Source organism: Lissotriton helveticus, chromosome 1_1, assembly GCF_964261635.1.
Source record: "Lissotriton helveticus chromosome 1_1, aLisHel1.1, whole genome shotgun sequence".
NCBI classification, from domain to species: domain Eukaryota; kingdom Metazoa; phylum Chordata; class Amphibia; order Caudata; family Salamandridae; genus Lissotriton; species Lissotriton helveticus.
This window is the reverse complement of record NC_136057.1, coordinates 122,687,215-122,713,308: the sequence shown is the minus strand read 5'-3', so window position 1 is coordinate 122,713,308 and position 26,094 is coordinate 122,687,215. Positions and strand designations below refer to the sequence as shown.

The 26,094-nt window shown below is 53.4% G+C and overlaps 1 protein-coding gene across 1 annotated transcript in view; it reads left to right on the top strand.

Moving 5' to 3' along the window:
• LOC144765880 (uncharacterized) overlaps window positions 1-26,094 on the top strand; it is a 75,827-nt gene that overhangs the window by 2,233 nt on the left and 47,500 nt on the right. The gene's annotated exons all lie outside the window — the stretch shown is intronic.

Here is a 26,094-nt window from a genome sequence, read left to right as displayed (position 1 = left end):
GTTTATTTGATCTAATATGGGCCCCATTATAAGGCCTTAGCTATGTCTGCCATTTTGTCTCCTATTACATTTCCCTCACTTTTTCCTCCCTCCAAGTCAGCAATATCAGCGATAAAACAAACTCTGCTGAAGGGTGGGTGAAGTAAATGGTGATTGCTCTGAGATATATGGAATTACTGTGGAAATTCGGCATCTGATTCCCCCAGTCATTCCAGAGTACTATGATTGCATACGATTATTGGCTCTGTGATCATGTTTATGCGACCAATAGCTTTACGATATCACATGTATCTTTTGAAGGTCAATTCATCTTTCTTCCTTCTTTAGATAGCTATTGTGTCTTAGCCCCTCTTTAGACACTTCAGTGCATATTACGAAGTCCAAATCATGCAAGTTTCTGCCTCTCTGCACAAAATGGTGCAGTACAGTGTGTTGCGATAAGCTGTAAGCATAGCCCTGACAGCATCGTCCACTTTGATACCCGCCCTGAAAAAAAAAAACCTGATTGGCCAATCTGTGCATCCTCCCTGCTTGGCCATTACTCTGTGGGTGATGAAGTCAAGCACATTTTTGCTTGACACCAGTTCCATCCAAATACTCAAGACAAATTGTACACCATTATCCGATACCAATTCACCCAGAAAACCCTCTCTGCCATGTACAAACCGTACTTGCAACCAATTTGACATGTAGTCCACAAGCACAATGACAAATTTTTGATGTACAGGAAGCATCTGAAACAGACCTAAAAACAAACAAAACAAAACAAACTTTTACCCCCACCCACACACACACACACACACACACAGTCTTTACCCAGCCAACAAATACTTGCTGCAGTACATTCCACATCCTCAAAGTCATTCTTTTTGTTCTTATGTTCCACATCTTCCTGCCCTCAGGGCAGTCGAGGCAAGCAATCAGTATTATTGTTCCTCTCTCCTGCAGTGTGTTCGACCTCAAAATGATGTTTCAAAAGTTGTAAACTTAACCTCACCAACCTGGCAGTAGCCTGCTGGTGTTCACATTATTACCATTCAAAAGAGGTTTATTATCAGTTCATATTCTGAACTTGTTCCCACACAAGGATGACTTAAACTTTTCAGTTGCCCTCGTGCAGTCCTACATCCCACGCTCACTGGTCGAGTGTTTATGTTCATGTGGTTGCAGTGTGTGTGATGCCATTGCACATTCCTCATTTCCTTTACCTTGAGTCACTACAGCACCATTGCCAATGCTACCAGTATCATCAGTGATAGAGCACTCATTGCCTGGTAGATATGGACTCAGAAGTGCTGCATTGAGCAGTTTTCCTCTAATCTCTGCAAATGCAACGTCCTGTCCCCAACCCCAGATAAATCAAACCTTCTTATTGAAAAGGTTGTGAAGTGGTTCAGCAATCACCGCAACATTTTCAGTACATTTTGAATAAAATTCATACATTCCTGTGAGTAGGACCCCGAGAGTAGGGCCCTGAACCCCCGTTACCCGTCATGGAAACCGAAGATACCACAGAAAACCAGGGGGCGGCAAGGGTTAACCTGTTGCACCGGACCTCACCTTGCAGGAAGAAGGAGGTGGCTTTACGGAGAAGGACCAATCAGGAAGGCCGACAAGAAAAGAAAATGGTGGAGACGGAAGACGCGGAGAGACCCAATGAGGAGGAGGCCGGAGTGTGCATCGAGTTGTAGCAGCAGGATGCCGGAGGAGAGAAGAGGGAAGAGACGCTGAGAAAACGGGACGAAGACGGCAATGATAACCCGGACGAAGGAGAGGAGTGGAGCGAGGATGGGTGGATCCCCACCAACCCCAGGAGGTGCGAAAACGCTGCCGCAGCTCAGGAGAGCTGCGGCTAGGACAGTGAGCGAACCGGGCCAAGTGAGGGCATCAAGTTAGAAGGGGAGAGCATATTGAGGCACAGGGAGGAAGTCAAAGGGTGGTTGTACTGCACCAAGCTAGAAGGAGAGGGCATATTGAGGTACAGGGAGGAAGTCAAAGGGTGGTTGTACTGCACCAAGCTAGAAGGGGAGAGCATATTGAGGTACAGGGAGGAAGTCAAGGGGTGGTTGTACTGCACCAAGCTAGAAGGGGAGAGCATATTGAGGCACAGGGAGGAAGTCAAAGGGTGGTTGTACTGCAGCAAGCTAGAAGGGGAGAGCATATTGAGGCACAGGGAGGAAGTCAAAGGGTGGTTGTACTGCAGCAAGCTAGAAGGGGATGTAGTGTTGCTGCAGCGGGGCGTACCACTGCAGCACACGCCCCCTCCCACTTGTTCCTGTGCGTTCCCCCCTGGGACGTGCAGGGTCTTTGGTTTGCCCCTAACGTGAGCGCCGTTGCGCTCCCCTTCTGAATAAATAGCCCAGAGCCCTGGGCGTGGTCAGTGAGAAACTAGCCACCACCACAACCACACGTGTCCCAGTGTCTCCATTGTTCAGGCCTACACCGGGACACTACATTGGCGACGAGGGGGTCTGCCCCCCGCTCATCGCGTGCATCATCGAACCCGTGACCCTGCCGGTCACCCACGCCTGGCCCGCTGCCCCGCAGCGCGCATCCTGTCGGCGGCGCGCCTCCCTGTCTGCCGAGGCCGCCCAGCAGCTTGGTCCGCGTCTCCCGCCCTCACCTGGCCCGCCTGTGCCCCAGCGGAGTTCCCGAGTGCTCCGCCTGCCTCCGGCGCGACGTCTGGCCTTCCGGCTGCCTGTGCCGCTGTCCGACCCGCCCACGTGGCCTCCTCCAGGTACGGGCTGCTGCCTGCCGCGCCTCACGGCTGCCCCTGTGCCCTGCCTCCAGCTCTATCCTGCCGCCCGGAAGCCCGCGGCCCGCTCCCTGCCGGCCGCCGGCCTGCCCGTCTTCCCGGAACTCCCGCGCATGCGCAGTTCCGACGGCTGCCATCTCTCACGCTTCTCGCGTGTCGGCGGGAACGGGAGGGTGCCATTCCTCACGCATCTGGCGGAGTGAGGCCTGTGTGTTCGCCGGAAGTGCCTCTTTCTTCCTGTTGGGCCTGGGCGACCCCGAGGGACCTGTTTCTGCCTACAAAGTGCTAGGGGTGTATCCCTTTTCCTCCTTCCAACTGCCAGCATGGCCACTGTGCCCCCCCTGGAGCCCTTTTCTGTCACCGGCACGCCGCCCTCCCAGGCTTCTCGGTGGAAGAAGTGGATAGAACGTCTGGAGACCTACTTTATTGCGGCGGAGGTCGCAGCGGAAAGACGCAGGGCGATGCTCCTACACCTAGGTGGGGAGGAAATCCACGACATCTCCAAGGAGGTCACTGAAGGCGATCCGCCCCTCACATACGCCACCCTGCGAGATGCTATCACCAAGTATTTCGAACCTTTCACCAGCGCGGACTACGAACGTTTCCTGCTCCGACAGGCGCGCCAACTCCCTGAGGAGTCAGTTGATGTGTTCTACGCGCGCCTTAAGAAATTGGCGAGCACGTGTACACTCCCAGACGCGGAAGACGAAATTCGCGCACAGTTCATTCAGGGGTGCGCATCTCTGAAACTGAGAGAGAGAGTCCTCGAAACAGACGCCATGCCTATGCGAGAAATACTCGCCTTAGGACGGTCCAAGGAGCTCTCCAAAGCCCGGGCGGCCCACATGGAGCCGGGCCCAGCCGTCAAGATCAAGCAAGAGCCAGTGTGCGCTGTCCGGACGCAACGTCCAGATAGCCGGTCCAGGCCGCAGAGGACCCCCCAGCCCCAGCACTCCCAGTCTACCCGGGATCGAAACTGCATGTGGTGTGGGGGTACCACTCCGCACAAAGGAGCCTGCCCAGCTCAAGGGAAAATCTGCAGTGCATGCGGCAAAGCCAACCACTTTGCCAGTGTCTGTCTGTCGTCCCAACGGAAGAAGCCCAGCGGCCCACCCAGGAGAGCGCGGCAGGTGGCGCCACTCCCGGATACGTCACCCGGCAGTGACATGGACGACGACGACGAGGACGCCGCATCTGTCCACGTGGTGCGCATGCTCAACTCCCTGACGGCTGCTTCCTCGTCCGAGCCGATGTGCACTGTCCAAGTCCACGACCAGGCCATCCGAGCTCTCATCGACACCGGGGCGACGATAAACCTCATGGCTGCCAGTGTATACCAGGACCTAACGGACGCTCCCGCACTCCACCCCACCAGAGTGCAAGTGTTTGCCTACGGAACTCGGCGGCCCCTACGCCTGTGCGGAGTATTCAGAACCACCATTTCACATGACACCCGGCAGCTGCAAACAAAAGTCTATGTGTCCCAAGAGGGGTCAGGGTTCCTCCTCGGTTGCAAGACGGCCCGTGAACTTGGACTTATACATTTCGCCCTGACCGTACAAGCTCAAAGCCTGGACAATCTAGTCACTGAACACTCCTCACTGTTTGAGGGCATCGGATGCCTCCGTGGACCCCCTGTCCAGCTCCACATTGACCAGTCTGTAGCCCCAGTAGCTCTGCGACACCGGCGGATAGCGTTCCACCTCCGGCCCAAGGTAGAAGCCGAGTTGAGAATGCTGGAACAAGCAGGAATCATCGAACGTGTGACCGGGCCCACCCCGTGGGTGTCCCCCATCGTAGTGGCGAAAAAACCTAAGCAGCCCGACGCGGTACGGATATGTGTGGACATGCGTATCCCCAACCTGGCCATTAAGAGGGAACGCCACCTAACGCCCACCATTGACGACATCATCGGAGAACTCGCAGGGTCCAAGTGGTTCTCCAAAATGGACCTAAGATCCGGGTACCACCAGATTCCGCTCCACCCAGACTCACGCCCCATCACCACATTCTCGACACATGCTGGCCTGTGGAGGTACACGAGGCTCAACTTCGGCATCTCAAGCGCCGCCGAAGTGTTTCAGAACATTATACACAATGTCCTTCAAGGTCTCGTCGGGGTACTCAACGTGAGTGACGACATCCTGGTGCATGCCCCGACGCTGGAGGAACACATCCGGCGCGTCCACGCAGTGTTCGATCGCCTCAAGGAGAGAGGGTTGACTCTTCACAAAGACAAGTGCGAGTTCCTGCGAAGAGACATAAGCTTCTTCGGGTACAAGTTCTCCGACCAAGGGGTAGGCCCAGACCCAGAAAAGGTCCGAGACATCCACGACGCACCCGCCCCCACCTCAGTGACCGCAGTCCGCAGTTTCTTGGGCATGGTGACCTACTGCGGGCGTTTCATCCAGGACCTGTCCGATCTCACGGGACCACTAAGGAATCTCACAAAATCAAATGCCGCTTGGATCTGGGGTCCGGAACAACAGGAGTCGTTTGAGAACACGAAAGCGGCTCTCTCAGCCGACACCACGCTAGTGTATTTCAACCCTCAAAACGAATCACAGCTGCTTGTAGATGCCAGCCCCACTGGCCTGGGTGCCGTCCTATCACAGCGTCAGCGAGGCGGAGAGTGGGCCCCCGTTGCATACGCCAGCCGCACCCTCACACCCACTGAACAACGCTACTCCCAGATCGAGCGGGAGGCCATTGCAATTCTGTGGGGGTGCCGCCACTTTCATATCTACCTCTATGGACACCCGTTCTCAGTAGTCACTGATCACAAGCCCCTGATACCACTATTCCAAGGCTCCTCCTCTCGCCCTCCCCCACGGATCGAGAAGTGGGTGCTGCAGCTGCAGGAGTTTCAGTTCACAGTGGAGTACCAGCCTGGCTCGCGCAACCCGGCGGACTATCTGTCGAGGCACGCCCGACCCGTCTCGGATGCCGAAGCAGCCGAAGCAGCAGACACCGAGGAGTATGTCCGACTGATCATCGAGAGGTCAAGACCTCGCCCCATGTCCCTGGACGAGGTGTCACGTGCCACCAAGGAAGACGATTGCCTCCAGATCGCGATCCAGGCCATAGAGAGCGGTGACTGGAAAACACTCCAGAGCCCAGCTTCGTTCCGCACGCCTGAGGCCCAAACCATCCTGAAGGCGTTATTTCAAGTCCGGCACGAACTGTCCGTATCTACAGAAGGGTGCCTCCTGCGAGGCCCTCGCCTAGTACTTCCCAGCAGGTTGACCCAGCAAGCCGCGGTCCTAGCACACGGATCACACCAAGGAATTGTCAAGTCCAAGAACAGGCTCCGGAGCAAAGTGTGGTTTCCGGGGTTAGATAAAGCAGTTGAGGAAGTGATCCACCGGTGCCCAGTGTGTCTAGCGACGAGCCTCCCAAACCCTCCGGCGCCCATCGTGACCGAAGATGGCCCCACATCCCCGTGGGTGCGAGTGAGCGCGGACTTCGGCAGCCTCCCGGGAGGCAAGTACATGCTTGTAGTGGTGGATGACTTCTCCCGCTACCCAGAAGTGGAGATTGTGTCGTCGACGGCTACGTGGGAAGTCATACCTAAATTTGAGAAGATACTGGCCACCCATGGGCTCGTGAGCGAGGTCCGCACCGACAACGGACCCCCCTTTAACGGCAATGAATTCACGGAATACCTCCAAAGCCATGGTATCAAGCACAGACGGATCACCCCCCGGTGGCCCCAGGCCAATGGAGAGGTCGAGCGCCTAATGAGGACTTTGAACAAAACTATACAAATTGCGGTTGTTGACGGCCAATGTCTGGAGCTAGCAATCTACCAGTTCCTCAGAGAATACCGTTTGACCCCCCACTGTACTACAGGAGTCTCCCCAAGCCGACTTTCCTTCAATAGAGTCGTGGCAGATACCATCCCGCACCACCCGGCATGGGAACAGGCCACACCCCCACAGAACCGGTCCATGGAACAGCGCACCAAAACCAATCAGGAAGCGTCCCGACGAAGACGAGCAATGGATAGGCCGGTTCAAGTCGGGAGCAGGGTTCTGGTAAAGGACCGCCACCCCGGAGGGAAATTCCGAATGCCTTTTGAGCTGGATCCGTGGACAGTGACAGAGGTAAACGGAACCATGATCACAGCCACCAGAGCTGGCGAGTCTGTCACCAGGAATATATCGTTTTTCAAGCAGGTGCCTGAAGAGAACATAGACTATGACCAAGATGAGTGGCACCCGACCACTCCTCATCAGCTCCCAAGTTCGGCGGATGTCAGTGCCGCAGCAAGCCAAGCAGAGAACAATAACCCCGGCATGCAAGTCGCTCAGAGACCCGCAGAAGACCCCACTGTTCAAGAGACTAGAGACTCGGAGGGGTCACCTGCAGCCACCGGCGAGAGTCGAAGTCAGACAAGGTACAGCCTACGTCCATGCCCGAAGCCGTCTCAGAGGTACCGTGACTTTGTAGCACAATGCTGGCGTTGAAGAAATCGAGATGGCTGACCCCGCCGAGAACTGAAGTAAGAATGTTCTGTTTTTGAAGTTAAAAATGTTATCCCATGTTTGCAGGTTGACCAGAGACTATACCAGAGACAATTGGTGAACTTTCACATGGACGTTGGCTCTCTCATGCCTCACCATGGTCGCCGACCAGAGAGTATATGGACAATGGACTGTGGCTCCTAACTGTTTTGTATGGTCCTGTTTCTCCCCTAGGTAAAGGAGGAATGTAGTGTTGCTGCAGCGGGGCGTACCACTGCAGCACACGCCCCCTCCCACTTGTTCCTGTGCGTTCCCCCCTGGGACGTGCAGGGTCTTTGGTTTGCCCCTAACGTGAGCGCCGTTGCGCTCCCCTTCTGAATAAATAGCCCAGAGCCCTGGGTGTGGTCAGTGAGAAACTAGCCACCACCACAACCACACGTGTCCCAGTGTCTCCATTGTTCAGGCCTACACCGGGACACTACAGGGGAGAGCATATTGAGGCACAGGGAGGAAGTCTAGGGGTGGTTGTACTGCACCAAAGTAAGCCACATATTGTCTTTTCTTTCATGAGGATATTTCCTTGGTTTCTGCCTTTATTTTTCTTTCACCGTTTAGTTACCGATGTCTTGGGCTATTACTCATCTCTGGTGATTCTCTTCCTATAACTACTGAGTGACTCGGCTTGAATTACCTACACGGGGGGCATTAAGCCCATGGCCATATTAAATAGGCGTTAATTGTAATTGTAATTTATATTTGTATAGCGCATTATCACCAACAGTCTCTAAGCGCTTTGAGAGAGGGGCCTGCTTAGGTTAGGGGTGGGGAGATGGTACTTTACTGTGAGCCCCAGGCTTCCTTGAACAGGAGGGTTTTGAGTTGTTTCCTAAAAGGTGACAAGGACTGTTCCTTACGGAGGTTGTCAGGCAGTCTGTTCCAGATCTGTGGAATGATAGACGAGAAGGCTCTGCCTCCCATGGAAGACAGGCGGGAGCGGGGGCAGACCAGCATCCTGGCTTCCGAGGATCGAAGTACTCTGGATGGGGCGTAGTTAGTTAGGCTGTTTCTGATATAAGTCGGTGCCTTGCCATAGATGGCTTTATGTGCAATGCACAGGCCTTTGAACTTAATCCTCTGTCTGATGGGGAGCCAATGTAGTTGGCGCAGAAGGGGGGAGGCATGAGTGCGACGTGGGACTTTAAACACAAGCCGTGACGCGTCGTTCATAGTGGTCTGAAGTCTGGCCAATTGCTAATCTGGGAGTCCTAGGTAGAGCGAATTACCATAATCCAGTTGGGATAGGATAAGTGCTACTACCACTCGTTTGAGGGTCTCAAAGGTGAGTAGCTGGGCCAATTTTCGCAACTGCCTAATTATATTAGAACAAGCCCCGACTGTGGTGGATACCTGTGGAGCCAAGGTTAGTTTGTTGTCAATTTTTATTCCCAGGCTTTGAACTACCAAAGCTGGCTCTGGGTATTTGCCCAAATCGGGTGGCCAGAAAAGACAGTTCCAGGGGTTGGCGTCATTGGTGACGGCCAGCACCTCCGTCTTATCTGGATTGGTCTTGAGGTGGTTGGCCGACATCCAATTGATTGTGAATTTTAGGATGTTCTGTACTTTCTGGTGAGCTGGTAGGGCGTTGTCTATCCGAATAATAATTTGGGTGTCATCTGCGTAGTTGTATATCTGGCACTCCAGCTGGTTGAGGGCAGCTATCAGGGGCTGGAGGTAAGCATTGAATAGAAGAGGAGACAGTGCGGATCCCTGGGGGACTCCTCATGGGAGGGTGCCTGACCTGGATACTGCATCCCCCAGCTGCACTCTCTGAGAGCGATCTTTCAGGAAGGATGCAGGCCATGTCATTGCTGTGCCCTGCACCCCGAGGTCAGACATCCACGACAGAAGTACCTCGTGATTCACGGTATCAAAAGCCGCGGATAGGTCTAACAAAATCAGGGCGCGGGGTCCCTTGAGTCAGCCCTCAGTCTCAAATCATCCAGGACTGCCAGCATCACTAGTTCGGTACTGTGGCGAGGCCGGAAACCAGCCTGATTGAATTGCAGAAGATCGTTATCCTCTAGATGATGAGCTAGATAGGCAAGGACGTGCTGTTCGAGGACTTTGGCAAGGAAAGGGAGCTGGGAAATCGTGCGAAAATTTTTCAGATTTTTAATGTCGGCCCCAGGTTTTTTCAAGAGGGGAATCACACGCGCCTCCTTGAAATCACTCAGGACCACTCCTGTTTCCAGAGACATGTTCAGGAGTGATAGAATCTCACCTTCGATCTCGGGGAGGGCCATCTTGTAGATCCTGGGTGGGCAGGGATAGGCTGGGGAACCAGACTTCACACGTCCAAAAAGTGGCCCCAAGGCCTCGTGCGAAAGCGGGGGGAAAGACGTAAGGGCTAGTTCTGAGGGATGGCCGATGGAGACTGGGTTTAGCGAGCAAGTAAGCTTAGAGGTGTTCTCGATAGTTGTCAGAAGGTCCTCCACTTTGGAGGTGAAGAAGGTTTGGAACTTATCGCAGTCCTCTATGTTAAAGGCGGGCTTCTGCTCTTTGACCTGTCGAAGTTCCTTCAGCACTTTAAACGTTTCTTTATGCGTATTAGAAGCTGACGCAATCTTATTTTCATAAAAGGTCGCTTTCTCAGTCTGTATTGCATTTTTATATGTTGTAAAGACTTCAAGATAGTGTGAGAGGGCGGAGGGGTCATATGCTTTTCGCCAGGCTCTTTCCCCTTGGCGAAGCTGTTGTTTCAGACTGCGTAGATTTTCGTTGAACCACGGGGCCCCTTTCCCCTTATCTTTAATCCTTTCCCTACGTGCGGGTGCTAATCTGTCGATAGCACGATTAATTCTTTCTGCCTGGGCACGGTTTTTTGCATTGATGTCTCCAGAAGGGTAGTCTGGCGAGCAGGACAGTCTAAGGGCAGGGGCAAGGCCGTCTGCACTGATTTTGTTCCAGCTTCTAATTACTCTCCAGCTGGGGGAAGGTTGGGAACCTAATTTAGGGGGTTGAATGGTGCCATAGATGATTGAGTGATCGGACCAAGCACAGGGTTGGATGACAGGGGGGCTGGTAAGAGGCAGTGAGGCCCATACTAGATCCAGGGTGTGACCTTTTGCATGGGTAGGGCCAATGATGGATTGACTCAGTCCTAGAGCGGTCAGAGCCTCATCTAAGAGGTTGGCTTGACTCTCTTTGGGAGAAGCTTCCCAGTGGAAGTTAAAGTCGCCCAGTATAAGTAGGCATAGGTAGCGGGAGCATAGCTAGCCACTTAACAAACTTGGGGGGTGTTTTCAGGGGACGGTACACGACTATGGCAGTGACACATCGTGAGGGAGAATGGAGTTTAACCCCTAACACTTCCGCCCCTTCGATGCTTTCCGTGAGCAGGGTCTCGGCTTTCAGGGATTTCTTTGTACAGCACAGCCACCCCTCCCCCGCGTGTGCTGCCTGGCCTGTTGTGATAGAGGGCAGCGTTGTTAGGCGGGATAACGGCTACAAGGTCGGGGGTTGATGAATCTTCCAGCCAGGTCTCCGAGAGGCCCAAGAAGTCGATTGTCTCATCTTCTAGCAGGGTAAAAACCTCTAGATGATGTTTTTGGAGTGAACGGGTGTTTAGCGAAGCGAAGGTGAGGGTCGGGGATGGTTTTTGGAGGGTAGCAGCCCTCCGCGGTGGGTCAAAGGCCTTTGGGGGGGGCCTTAGTAGTCCCTCTGCATTGAGGTGGGTAGCTACCTTGTAGTTCAGTGGTGCCGGTAGACTTTTTAACTAGTGCAGGTCGAAGAAACTGTACTGTATGCCCCGGGCAGGGGGACTGGCCCCTGGGCCCGGAGGGGCGTGGACGGGCGCAGACGGGCTTGCCTTTGGTGCGCCGCCGGCATGCCCACTGTGCGCGCGCGCTGCGTGCTTGATCCAGTGTGAAAGATATAGGCAAAGTCACCACCCACCCGCCAATCAGCCCTGCTGTGCAGCGGCTGTCAATCCCCAGCACTAGACCGGTAACCAACCAGATGTGCTTCCACCGGGGTGCGTCATGAGGTGGGAAGTTAAGATGATGCGCCAACACTGTAAGAAATACTTTACTTTAAAAACTCTTAGATCAGTTAAAAAGTAAAAATAACACACTGTGCAAATTCGCGGTAGCAGCAATTTCAGTATCGTTTTTTTTTTTTAAAAGAAGCAACGAGCGTAGCAGCAAGACATTCAGCCTACCACGCCTGAGCAGGGCTCTATCGCCCCCCTCTTCATGCACAACGTGGTGTGGTGACGGGCACTTTCCCATCTCCTGACCTAGTAATTTTCCGAGAACCTGAGTCTCGTTGTCCTTTTTTTGTTCTTTTACTTTCAAGCCATCTGGGGACGGACAGGAACACACACCAGAAGAGACTCTCCGACCACCCGCCAGGACAGCAGCTCAAGAAGAACTAATGATTTTCTCTACAAACTACAAATAAACCAGAACAATTGATATACACCTAAAGCCTCCTAGCTTCTATTTCCGCCCATCCCTCCCACAATTTCCTTAAACTCAAGTTGTTGGTCACAGTGTTTTGGAACATGTATTTTAGTGACTGTCAACAGGCCAGGCCATAGTGAAATCTCTTTAGCTGAAACCACATGCCCAAATTATTCATCCAATCATACATTTATCTCTTTTTTGTGTTTTAAATCTCAAACCTCTTTTCAGGAAGGTTCTCAAGATATTCTAAGAGTACGCATATGCTTATCTAAATCTTTGCCGAAAATCAAAGCATTGTTTTGGAAAACCAAAACTTCAGAGAGACCATTCACCTCCTCTGCCATCCTTCTTTGGAACATGGCTGCTGCAGGGGCCAGACCAAATGGCATTGTGTAATACTGATTTATTCCATCAGGAACTACAAATGTCATCATCTGTCTTCATATCCAATGATGAGAAGATGTTTGCTCTAGCAAGTGTTGTCATTTCATCTATTATCAATCAATCAATCAATCATTTTTAAAGCGCACTACATACCCGCGAGGGTCTCAAGGTGCTGGGGGGGCGCTACTAATCGAATAGCCAGGTCTTGAGTATCCTTCTGAAGGTCAGCAGGTTTTGGGTAAGTCGTAGGCTCAGTGGGAGGTTGTTCCATGTCTTGGTGGCGAGGTGGGAGAAGGATCTCCCACCGGTGGTTGTTCTTCAGATGCGCGGGACGGTGGGGAGTGAGAGGTCGTTGGAGGTACGCTGGCGGTGGGGGATGTAGAAGGAGAGCCGTCTGTTGAGGTTGGCTGGGCCAGTCTTGTGGAGTACCTTGTGTGCGTGGGTGAGGAGCTTGAAGGATATCCTCTTGTTGACGGGGAGCCAGTGCAGGTTTCTCAGGTGGGGGGTGATGTCGCCGTGGCGTCTTACGTCGAGGATCAGTCGTGCTGAGGCGTTTTGGATGCGTAGTAGTCGTTTGATGAGCTTGGTCGGGGCTCCCGCGTAGAGGGCGTTTTGGTAGTTGAGTCTGCTGCTGATGAGGGCCTGGGTGACTGTCTTTCTTGTATCTGTCGGGATCCATCTGTTGATCTTGCGGAGCACGCGGAGGGTGTTGAGGCAGGAGGAGGAGATGGCATTGACTTGCTTGGTCATTGAGAGCGTTGAGTCGAGGACCTCGTCAGAGCCGGTCGCTCCACCCGCCGCGTGGCCCATCCTGAGTGTGCCCGGTCTCCGCTGCCAGTAATTGTATTTGCTTCACTGTTGTGCCAGTATTCATATTTGTATTTCTAGTTCGCGTCCACTGTTGTGCCCCTGATTTCGTTTTCGTTGCTTCCACTGTTGTGCCCCTGATTCTTTTTGTGCTTCTACCGCCGTTTTCTCCCGCTGTTCCACCCCGTTCCCCGCTCCCTGCCGCTGCTCTCCCGCGGCCCCACCCCCGTTTCCTTCTGTTCACTGCTCCCCTCCCCACTCGCCACCCCGCTCCCACCTCCCAGCTGCTCCTCCCTCCCACTGGATACTTAGGGTGGTGTCCGCGAGGCGGGGTGCTGTGACCGACCTGACCTCGTCAGAGCCGGTCGCTCCACCCGCCGCGTGGCCCATCCTGAGTGTGCCCGGTCTCCGCTGCCAGTAATTGTATTTGCTTCACTGTTGTGCCAGTATTCGTATTTGTATTTGTATTTCGCGTCCACTGTTGTGCCCCTGATTTCGTTTTCGTTGCTTCCACTGTTGTGCCCCTGATTCTTTTTGTGCTTCTACTGCCGTTTTCTCCCGCTGTTCCACCCCGCTCCCCGCTCCCTGCCGTTGCTCTCCCACGGCCCCACCCCCGTTTCCTTCTGTTCACCGCTTCCCTCCCCACTCGCCACCCCGCTCCCGCCTCCCATCGGCTCCTCCCTCCCACTAGATACTTAGGGTGGTGTCCGCGAGGCGGATAGCTGTGACCGACCTGACCTCGTCAGAGCCGGTCGCTCCACCCGCCGCGTGGCCCACCATGAGCGTGCCCGGTCTCCGCTGCCAGTAATTGTATTTGCTTCACTGTTGTGCCATTATTCGTATTTGTATTTGTATTTCACGTCCACTGTTGTGCCCCTGATTTCGTTTTTGTTGCTTCCACTGTTGTGCCCATGATTCTTTTTGTGCTTCTACCGCCGTTTTCTCCCGCTGTTCCACCCCGCTCCCTGCCGTTGCTCTCCCGCGGCCCCACCCCCATTTCCTTCAGTTCACTGCTCCCCTCCCCACTCGCCACCCCGCTCCCGCCTCCCAGCTGCTCCGCCCTCCCACTGGATACTTAGGGTGGTATCCGCGAGGCGGGGAGCTGTGACCGACCTGACCTCGTCAGAGCCGGTCGCTCCACCCGCCACATGGCCCATCCTGAGTGTGCCCGGTCTCCGCTGCCAGTAATTGTATTTGCTTCACTGTTGTGCCAGTATTCGTATTTGTATTTGTATTTCGCGTCCACTGTTGTGCCTTTGATTTCGTTTTCGATGCTTCCACTGTTCTGCCCCTGATTCTTTTTGTGCTTCTACCGCCGTTTTCTCCCGCTGTTCCACCCCGCTCCCTGCCGCTGCTCCCCCGCGGCCCCACCCCGTTTCCTTCTGTTCACCGCTCCTCTCCCCACTCGCCACCCTGCTCCCGCCTCCCAGCTGCTCCTCCCTCGTTCCACCCCCCCCACTCTCCATTTATGGCAGAGTCCGCACGTACGCGCAGCGATCACGCGCAGCGGGTGCGCCGATGGTGCACCGAAGGCGCGCCAAAGGCAAGCCCGTCTACGCCCGTCCGCGCCTTGACCGAGCCCAGCGCCAGGAACCCTGGATCATGTCGCTGCCAATGCACCCGACGAACATACGACGCTGCCACCCTCCACGCTCTCAACGCCGGCCGAACACCCACCTGCTACCGAGACACCCCGAAACTCACCCATGGACCCTTCACCTGCCAAGCCTGCACATACACCTGCCTCCGGACCTGCACCGCACCCGCCAAACCGAGCACCAGCAGCAACCACCTCAAGTGCATCCTGCTCAACACCCGCTCCGTCCACAGACACGCCGTCGAATTCTGGAACCTGCTCGACACAACATCACCAGACGTCGCCTTCCTCACGGAAACCTGGATGAACGCCTCCTCAGCACCCGACATCGCCATCGCCATCGCCATCCCAGACGGATACAAGTTCATCCGGAGGGACCGCGTCAACCAGACGGGAGGAGGAATCGCCATCGTACACAAGAACACCATCCGCATCACAACCAACTCCGGCGACACCCCGACCGCCACTGAACACCTCCACTTCAAGATACAAACCGACCCCAAGACCACCCTCAGAGGCACCCTCATCTACAGACCCCCGGGACCATGCACACAATTCAGCGAAGACATCGCAGACTTCATCCGCCCACACGCCCTCCCATCCACCGACTACATCCTCCTAGGGGACCTCAACTTCCACCTGGAGAACATCAAGGACAGCAACACCACCACCCTGCTGGACAACCTCGCCAACCTAGGACTCAAGCAACTGGTGAACACCGCCACCCACTACGCCGGCCACACGCTTGACCCAGTCTTCTCCTCCAGCAAACACGTCTCCTTCAGCCACTCCACCGGACTCCATTGGACTGACCACAGCTGCGTCCACTTCAGCTTCAGAAGAACCACGACCCACCACCACCCCTAGCAGCCCCTCGCAGGAACTGGAACAAGATCCCCGCCGACAAGCTCACCACCTCCCTCAGCAGGAACCCTCCCGTCAGCACAGCGGACCCCAACGAAGCAGCCAACAACCTCACACAGTGGATCACCGACTGCGCAGACGAACTCGCACCACTAAAGACCCCTCCCAACAGACCCGGCAGCAAGAAAGCCTCATGGTTCACCGACAAACTTAAGAACTCCAAGAAGAACTGCCGCACCCTCGAGATGGCCTGGCGCAAAGACCAGACCACAGACAACATGACTTCCCTCACGAACGCCACCTGCAAACACCACCAGCTGATCCACACCACCAAGAAAACAGCATTCAGAGAACGACTGGACAACAACGCCCACAATAGCAAGGAACTCTTCAGCATCGTCAAAGACCTCTCCAACCCTAGCGCCGGAAACAACAACATCGCTCCCTCGCAAGACCTCTGCGACTCACTCGCCTCATTCTTTCACCGCAAGATCGCCAAAATACACAACAGCTTCGGCGCACCAACCACGCACCCCACCACCGAACCAACGCCCCCCACCATCACCCTCCGCGTCTGGACCCCAGTCAGCACCGAAGACACCATCAGCACGATGACCACCATCCACTCCGGATCTCCAACCGACCCCTGCCCCCACCACGTCTTCAACAAGGCCAACTCCACCATCGCACCCAAACTCTGGGACATCATCAACACCTCCTTCAACACTGCCACCTTCCCCAAGAGCTGGAAGCACGCCGAGATCAACGCCCTCCTGAAAAAGCCAACAGCTGACCCCACCGACCTTAAGAACTTCCGCCCCATCTCGCTCCTCCCTTTTCCGGCCAAGGTCATCGAGAAGACCGCCAACAGACAGCTTGCCGCCTTCCTTGAGACGAATGGATCCCTCGACCACTCACAGTCCGGCTTCCGAGCCAACCACAGCACCGAGACCGCCCTCATCTCAGCCACAGATGACATCAGATCCCTGCTCGACAACAGAGAAACGGCGGCCCTCATCCTCCTGGACCACTCCGCTGCATTCAACACTATCTGCCACCACACCCTAGTGCAGCGCCTCAACAACACCGGAATCCAAGAAAAGGCACTGGAATGGATCATCTCGTTTCTCACCGGAAGAACCCAGAGAGTCCGCCTCCCCCCGTTCAGATCAGAGGCCACCAAAGTCATCTGCGGCGTACCACAGGGATCATCACTCAGCCCCACTCTCTTCAACATCTACATGAGCCCCCTCGCAGCCATCGCACGCCAACACAACCTCAACATCATCTCCTACGCCGACAACACCCAGCTGATCCTCGCCCTCACCAACGACCCTGCCAGAACCAGCCTACACGAAGGGATGAAAGATGTCGCCGACTGGATGAAGAACAGCCGCCTGAAACTGAACTCAGACAAGACGGAAGTCCTCATCCTGGGATCATCACCCTCCGCCTGGGACGACTCCTGGTGGCCTCCTGCCCTGGGCTCCACTCCCAAGCCAACGGACCACGCACGCAACCTGGGCTTCATCCTGGACTCCTCCCTCTCGATGACCAGACAAGTCAACGCCGTCTCATCATCTTGCTTCAACACCCTGCGCATGCTCCGTAAGATCTTCCAATGGATCCCCACCAAAACCAGGAAGACGGTCACCCAGGCACTCGTCACCAGCCGACTCGACTACGGAAATACCCTCTACGCCGGAACCACAGCCAAACTTCAGAAAAGGCTCCAACGCATCCAGAACGCCTCCGCACGACTCGTCCTGGACATCCCCAGACACAGCCACATCTCCGGCCACCTTAGAGACCTGCACTGGCTCCCCGTCAACAAGAGGATCACGTTCAGACTCCTCACCCACGCACACAAATCGCTCCACGACCTGGGCCCCAGGTACCTCAACAACCGACTGACCTTCCACACGCCCACCCGCCTGCTACGATCAACCAACCTCGCCTCGCCACCGTTCCACGCATCCGCAGAGCCACCGCCGGAGGAAGATCCTTCTCCTACCTGGCAGCCAAGTCATGGAACTCCCTCCCCACCCACCTTCGGCGAAACCAGGACCATCTCGCCTTCAGGAAGCAATTTAAGACCGGCTTTTCGAGCAGTAACGGACCACTCCCCCCCAGCGCCTTGAGACCCTCCAGAGTGAGTAGCGCGCTTTACAAATGCTATGATTGATTGATTGATTGAGGATGATTCCCAGGTTGGGTGCGTGGTCGGTGGGTGTCGGGGCTGCCCACAGTGCCGTTGGCCACCACGAGTCGTCCCAGGCTGAAGAGTTGGAGCTGAGGATGAGGACCTCCGTCTTGTCTGAGTTCAGCTTCAGACGGCTGGTCTTCATCCAGTCGGCGATGACCTTCATTCCTTCGTGGAGGTTGGCTTTGGCGGTGATGGGGTCCTAGGTGAGGGAGAGGATCAGCTGAATGTCATCGGCGTAGGATATTATGTTGAGGTTGTGCTGTTGGTCTACGTGTGCGAGCGGGGCCATGTAAATGTTGAACAGCGTCAGGCTGAGGGAGGATCCCTGGGGTATGCCACAGATGATCTCGGAAGCTTTGGAACGGAATGGGGAGGCGGACGCTCTGGGTTCTGCTGGAGACGAAGGAGGTGGTCCATTCCAGAGCCTTGTCTCGGATCCCTGCGGCGTGGAGGCGTGCGCGTAGTGTGCGGTGGCAGACGGTGTTGAAGGTGGCAGAGAGGTCTAAGAGGATGAGTGCTGCGGTCTCGCCATTGTCCAGCAGGGTCCTGATGTCGTCGGTCGCGGCGATGCGGGCAGTCTCAGTGCTGTGGTTTCTGCGGAACCCTGACTGGGAAGGGTCCTGGATTCTGTTTTCTTCGAGGTATCGGGTTAGCTGTCTGTTGACTGTTTTCTTGATGACCTTGGCCGGGAAGGGAAGCAGAGATGGGCCGGAAGTTCTTGAGGTCTCTTGGGTCTGCCTTAGGTTTCTTGAGTAGGGCGTTGATCTCGGCGTGTTTCCAGATCTCTGAGAAGGTCGCGGTCTCGAGGGGGAGATTGATGACGTTGCGCAGGTGGGGTGTGATGGAGCTGCTTGCTCTGTTGAAGACGTGGTGCGGGAATGGGTCTGACGGAGAGCCAGAGTGGATTGAGCGCATGGTCTTAATGGTGTCATCGATGCTCACGCTGGCCCAGGCTAACAGGGGGTCATGGTCGATGGTGTACGGAGGGTCAGTAGTGTTGCTGTCTGTTGGGGTTGTTTGGGTGTTGAAGCTGTCGTGGATGTCTGCTATCTTGCGGTGGAAGAAGGTGGCGAGGGAGTTGCACAGGGCTTGCGACGATGGGATGTTGTAGGTGTTCGAGCTGGGGATTGAGAGTTCCTTCACGATGTTGAAGAGCTCCTTGCTATTGTGTGCGTTGTTGTTGAGGCGGTCTTTGAAGGAGGTCGCCCTGATGAGGTGGTGGTGGTTGCAGATGGTGTCCTTGTGTGCTGCGTGGCTGTCCGGAGTTTGTTCTAGTTTTCCGGAGTTTGTTCTAGTTGTCTAGTTTCCGGCAGGCTTGCTTGGACGCTAAGAGTTCTGGGGTGAACCAACTGGCCCTCTTGCTGGTATCTCTGTGGGGGGGTTTCTTCAGCGGGGCGAGGGTGTTGGCGCACTCCTCGATCCAGCGTCTGAGGCTGTGGGCAGCGTCGTCTGTGTTCGAGGGTTCGGTGGGTGGGCTGAGAGCGAGGTTTGCGTGTAGTTGGTCTTCGCTGATTTTGCTCTAGCAGCGGCGGGGGATCTGTTGGGTGCAGTGGTGTGTGGTGGGTTTCTGGAAGGCAAAGTGGATGCAGCGGTGGTCAGTCCAGAGGAGTTCGGTGGTGTGGCTGATGGAGACGTACGGGCTTGAGGAGAAGACGGGGTCGAGCGTGTGGCCGGTGGAGTGGGTGGGCATTGTGACGAGTTGCTCCAGTCCGAGGTTAGCGAGGTTATCGATCAGATCTATTATGGTTAAAGGATGATGTAGGACAGTGCTCTTTTTGTATGGTCACCCCTGTAACCCTACACTTTTTTCCCAATGCTGATGGCTTTGACTCTGAAAGAGCACAGAGACCTGCTAACCAGACCCCTGAGCCTGTGCTCTCTCCCAAAAACTGTTACATGTGAATTGGTAACCCCAGTTGGCAAGGACTTTAACCCGCTTGTAAGTCACTGGTATGTGGTACCTGTGGTACCCGGGGCAGGGCCATTAAAGGGATCATTAGGGCCTGAAGCTCTATTTGTGCCACCCGAGTGACCCAACTAATCTGATGTTAGCAGGTCTGCCATTACAGACTGCGGAAGCAGTGCAAACCTCTCAGACTCGACTTTGTTTTCCATGGCATCTTTCTTTCTCTGTCGCTGTTGGTCTTTTCTGCTGTCTACCTCTATCATTTCAACTAACTTTTCATCTCTATCTTTCCATACCTTGTCTCTGCCTCTCTCTGTGCCCCAGAATCTCTGTCTTTTTCTCTGCGCCTGTGTCTGCCTCTTTTCTGCTTTTCCACTCTCTCTCTTCCACTGATGGTGTCTGCCTCTTTCAATGCCCCAGTCTCTGCCTCTCTCTTTATCTTTCATTTATGGCCGTGGCGTGGCCTGCCAGATCCAAAAACAAACCACAGTAATATTTCCTTGCAGTTAAACAGCACTCCCATGCAACAACTTCACGTCGCACAAACGGAAACACGCTGGGGTTAGTTCCAGCAAACGAGAAGAATATCCTCTTGCCTATTTATAATTCTTGGTCTGTGGATTTAGCACTTTATTCTGAAAATAATTAGGAAAGTAGCAATTTAGTGCAAATGCAATAAAAGCAGGGGGTGCAAAGTCAGATTTACTTGCCTGAAAAATAATTCTTTTTAATACCCCAAACAGCTGTGTCAAAGCTTTTCCTGTTGAGCGAAGAGAAAATAAAATGTGAAGATCAATTTTTTTAAGTAGCTTTTTTTAGTCTATGCTGCCCAGCATTAGTAAAGCCTATTGGTCCAAACAGCGAGGCCTATTGTCTGTGCCAATGCTTGTTTTAATTGGGCTCTGGATCCGCGAATCCCCACCGATTCACACGGGGGGTGCACGCTGAGCGGCGTGGTGGATCCTCCTGTGGCAAAAATACAATGTTTTTGGGCAATTTCCTTCCCAAGAGGTGTCCCCCACAGACCCCTACATAAGTCCCATGGGGTCAGGATACACCTATCCTGATCCCTCATTCCAGCCAGACAATCACAGCATTGCTGTTGGTGCGCCCAAGATATACATACATCTTTTAGAACTCCAAAACTACTCAACAGATTTACACCAAATTACAAAGAACTCTTTCTGGACCAAGATCTAGATTTCAGCCAAATCTGGTGTAATTCCGTTCAGCGGTTTGGGCTGTAGTCCTGTCAAAAATCCTATGGGAATTTGCATGGGGAAAATATCATTTGGGACACCTCCTTTTTCTTGGTCCCTGCTTGATGAATCACCCCAAACCTATCTCTCTCTCTCTCTCTCTCTCTCTGTCTTAGTTGGGTGTTGAAACAAGGTAAAAAGGAACGAAAAACAAACCTGAAGTTCACCAGGTATAATTTACTGAGCTAACCATTACATGTGCCCCCACCTTGCACTGCTTGTGCCCTCACATATTACATCAATCATGATATGTTAAATTACATCATTGATGAGATCACTTTTGACCTCTCAAACAGCATTACTGATGACATCACTGATGACATCATAGTCATATGCAGCATAACGTTACTGAATGTACATGTGGAAGTCAATAGCATGAAAATAGTGTAAGTCCAAGAGACACGTGTAAATGTGCATTTTAAAAACTATACTGTGCATGCTTTTCAAATCACTAAAGTTCAGATGGAAGAATGACTCCATGTTGAAAAAGGTAATAGCTGAGTGCACCTGAAGTGGGTTACAGAGGTATATTTGAAAGTAGGTTGCGGCTTAACGCCCATTCTAAAGAAAATCTGTGAAAAAGGCCAAAGTAGCTGTTGACAATTCATTAACAACCTGGATTTCTGGCCCAAGTTAAGTAGTTGTGACACAGTGTTCTAGAGACATTTTATAAGCTGTGCATATTTATTTCCAGAACATAACTAAAGAATTTCAGGCATTACAGATTATTGAATAATATAAAATGCAGTGTTGTCCCATTTAGAGGTGGTTTATCCCATTCTAGTGCTGTAGGCATGACTCTAAGGTCGCAGTTGTGATGCCTATCTCCAGGATGTGTTCAGTGTATTTGACTAATCATCTTAGCGCTGTGCCCAATGAGCCCTACAGAAGCAAACGTATACTTGTCAACCTCTGGACTTAAAATTTGGATCCATCCGAAGTCTTTAAGTTGATAATAGAAAATTGTCAAGCATGTTGAATTACTTAAAGTCATGACACTCAATAGGACGGTGTCACAATGTCTATATGGTGTCATCAGTGATGTCATCAATATTTTCAGATGTGATGTAATATATGAGGTCATAAGCAGTGCACGGCGGAGGCTCAAGTTATAGTTAGGGTTATAGTTGTTAAATATTAGTGTTTGTTTTGGTTATTTAACATTAGTTTTTGTAGTACTTCAACACCTAACTATAATGTTACTTTTAACCTTAAGTCAAACGGGACTTGTAGTCGATGGCGGCGAGGAGTCCAGTCTCGTGCTTTGATTGCTTCGGAAGCCAGATTGGGAGGTGTTCTGGATGTGGTTCTCTTCGATGAACTTGGAGAGTTGGGCGTTGATGGCCTTTTCGATGACCTTGGCAAGAGAGGGGAAGAGGGAGATAGGTCTGAAGTACTAGAGATCTGTCTGGTCGGCAGTCGGCTTCTGTAGCAGGGAGTTGATCTCTGCATGTTTCCAGTCCTCGGCGAAGGTGGCAGCTTTGATGGAGCAGTTGATGGTGCTGCAGCTGCTAAATGGAAGATGTGATATGGGCAAAGATTCAGTGGGACTTTGGAGTGGATGCTCCGCATTGTCTTGAGTGTGTAATCTGTAGTGAGTGGAGTCCAGTTGAGCACGATCTGTTTGGGTGAGGCTTCGATGTGTGCGGTGCTGGCAGGCGTTATAGCAGGGTCTTTGGTGTCGAAGCTGTCGTAGATCTGCCTGATCTTGTGGTGGAAGAATGTGCTGAGTTTGTTGCAGAGGTCTTAGGGAGGGTGAAACATCTGTGGGCTCGCTGTTGGGGCTGGCCAACTCATTGACGATGGCGAAGACTTCTGTGCTGTTGTGTGCATAGGCATTGATTCTGTCTTTGAGGGGCCTTTTTCTTTGTGGTTTTGGGAAGAAGGTGGTGTGCGTTGACAGCGGTTTTGAAGGTCGCGTGGGTTTCTGGGATTTTGTTGTTCCTCTATCTCTACTTGAGTTGTCTGCTGGTATGTATGGACTTGTGGAGGGCGGGAGTGAACCAGCTGGCTTTCTTTAAGTTTTGCTTGTTTGGTGTCTTTTTGAGGGTTGCCGGCACAGAGAGAGTTGGAGATCCATTGGTGAAGGTTGTGTGCTGCGGTATTGGCGTCTGTTGGTGGTGTGGTCATGCTGAGAAAGTTGACGAGAAGTTCTACGGTGGCCTTGTTCCAGCTACGGCAGATGTGGCGGGGGCAATGAGGGTGGTGGTGAACGGTGGGAATGGTGACGGCGAAGTACACACAGTGCTGGTCGGTCCAGAGGATTTCGGTGGTGTGGCTCTAGATGATGTTCCTGCTGATGGAGAAGAGTAGGTCGAGCGTGTGTCTGGCTATGTGGCTCAGTGCGGTGATTTGCTGCTTGAGTCCGATGTTGGCGAGGTTCTCCAGTAGGGAGGAGGTGTTCTGGTCACTGGGGTTGTCCAATTGGAATTTGAGGTCTCCGAGTAGGAAGTAATCGGTGGATGCGAGAGCCTGGGGTGCAATGAGGTCTACAATGGCATTGTTGAAGGCCGCGCTGGGGACTGTGCCTTGGAGGGTGGTGTTGGTGTTGGTGTTGCTCTGGATCTGGAAGGGGAGGTGTTTCATGGTAGTCATTGGGTCATTTGAATAAGTGGTCAGTTGGAGGTTGTTCTTGTGGACGATGGCTATGCCTCCTACTGGTCAGTCGACGTGGTACTTGCGGGTGATTTTGTAGCCTTCGGGATGGCAGTGGCATCACTGATTTTAAGACAAACTTCTTGTGCCTTCGTGGTGAGCATTATCAATCTAGTATGATTGTATGAGGTATACCTCCCTTACCCTAAGTAGTGCACTGAAAAATGTAAAGAAATTATATATTTTTAACCTTGCAAGGAAATGGTTGTTTTTTTTTTAACATGTGTTCTAGAGTGTGTCATTAGTGGGAAAGTGTGCAAATTACCTAGCATGTGTACATATATGTACTTTCGGCATCAGTAAGCATTCTATGTGCACGTGTAATTCCTCATCTTTATTCAGCACTGTTGGAAATGGGATCCCTGGCTGGCCAGGGCTTTCGCCAAAGTCAGTCAGAGACCACCACTCCCAAGTCAGGGCAAGGGAGTTACACGCCAAGATAGCCCCTGCTCACCCTCTAGGTAACGTGGCGCGAGCAGCAAGGCTAAACTCGGAGGCGATGTAAGTTAAGTATTTGCGCACGCACCCCAGCAACAACACCCAGGACCCACCACAAAGGAAACTCCACACAAGGTTATATAAAAATAGCCTTTGTATTACACCAAAACACATTAGATAAAACACACACTTTACAATGTGCCAGAGGCACGGGCAGAATTTACAGGGGATATTTACAAGACAGGGCCACCTGGACCACTGTCAGGAATCAGAAGTAACACTTTCAGAAATAGCACTTAGAATGTAAATCACTGTGGCACAAAATATAAAAATAGAGCACACAACCAGTAACTACTGGTAACCAGGACCTCACTAGCACCACCTGTACTAGCAAGCACATAACACATGATGCAATGCATAACATTCATTCAGAGGTGTAAGGAAGGAAAACACATGATACATTATCAACACATTCAGAGGTGCAGCGCAGGAGAACACATGATGAATAATCTACCCATTCAGAGGTGTAAGAGAAACACATGACGCATCAACACACGTTCAGCGTGTAAGGAACAAGGCACATGATGCATCAACAACACATTCAGAGGTGCAGAACACAGGGTGCACAAAACATACTACACATTGTACATTTCCTAACACCCAAAAGCAATAGGACATAGATCATAACAGCATCTAAACCTCAGTTAGCGCCTAAATCACCTTTAGCGCAGAACTCACAAAGTCCAGGTTGCGCCACATGCGCCAGAACCTAAACGTAGCAGCTGCCCACTACTTGCTGGGCAGCTGAGGGACAGAACAGGGGGCCTAAACGCTGCAGCTGGCACTAAGTGCTGCGCAGCTGGGGAAAGGCCAGGGATGAAGGAGTGCGCCTCACTCCTAAAGTCCAGAGTACATGTCCCTAGGAAGCAAAATACCTAAACGGTGCAGCTGCCCACTAATTGCTGGGCAGCTGGGGAACAACTCTCGCCTGGGGCTCTCACTAGCCCCTCAGGGACACTGCGCCACCTTGAGCCATCTGGCTCTCGAAATAACTGGGCACCTGAGCCTCTCTGGACTCTCTAAGAACAAAGTTGCAGCCTCACTGGGCTGTCGGGGTCCCTCTGCCAAGCGGGGACGCTCAGCGTTGCGAGGGAATCCCTCGCGCACCCTCAGCACCCCCCCGTCCCCCGGGGCAGCTCTACTCACCGGCTGCTCTCCGGAGGCGGCGGGGGACACAGTCTTCTGGCAGCAGTCTGCCGGGGCTCTCCCTCGCTCACGGGGGCCTCGGCGGACATCCTCTGGCATCGAGCGGGGCTCTCCCTCACCTCATGGGAGCCCCGCCCGCTCCTTCTCTCGTCTTCACCCGGTCCCCCATCTCGGGACCGGAACTCAGCTCCAGGCTCAGTCTTTCCGACGGCGCTGGCCAATCCCAGCGCGGCGGCGGGCGGGACTTCCTCCGGCAAACCGGAAGTCCCGCCCCGCGTCAGGCACCGTAGTGCCTGACTTCCTGTTTTGCGACGCTCGGGCCGCGGCGGTGAATCTCGAGGGCATTTCAGAGGGGTGGCACCCTCGAGATGAAAATAAACAGCGAGGTGGGCACTCGCTCGCTTAAAGTAATAAACAGGGGCAAATAACGCCGGGTGGGCACCGGCTGAGATCAATAGCGCTCCCAAGCGCTAAAAGGCAAATAAAGCGCTCGCCCAGCGCTAGGCACACAGAATAAAGCTCTCATGCACCAGGGGTCAATGGAAAGCGCTCCCAAGCGCTAGGAAGGAAAATACAGCACTCCCAGCGCTATGAAGGCACAAAAAGCAACAAGTCCTTCAGTATTCCAGCATCTCAGCAGTCCAGGGGCTGGGCAGGGCTCAGGGAGGCAAGCCTTCCCCTGAGCCCAAGCAGCAGCACGCCCCTGGCAAGATTCAAGTTGGGAACAAGAACCTTTTCCAAGAGGTCACAGCCTCTTTTTATACAGACAAATCCTTTGTCTAAGGGTGCAGGGTGGGGGAGAAACCAGTCGCAGCTGGTTCTGGAGCACTCTTGATGGCCCAACCACCCTCTCTATTCACTGGCAGGGCTTGGGTCATTAGACACACCACAGGGGGGCGGAGCCAGCATTGTGTGGGGAAAACCCAGCCCATCCAGGACACAGGTACACTCCTCCCACACATCACTCATGCTAATCTCACACTCACCACCGGGCAGACCCATCCAGACTTCCTGGAGCCTGGCATGCCAGCCAGCTCCAGCCAATCACGCTGCAGCACCCTCTCTGCACACACATATCAATGTCC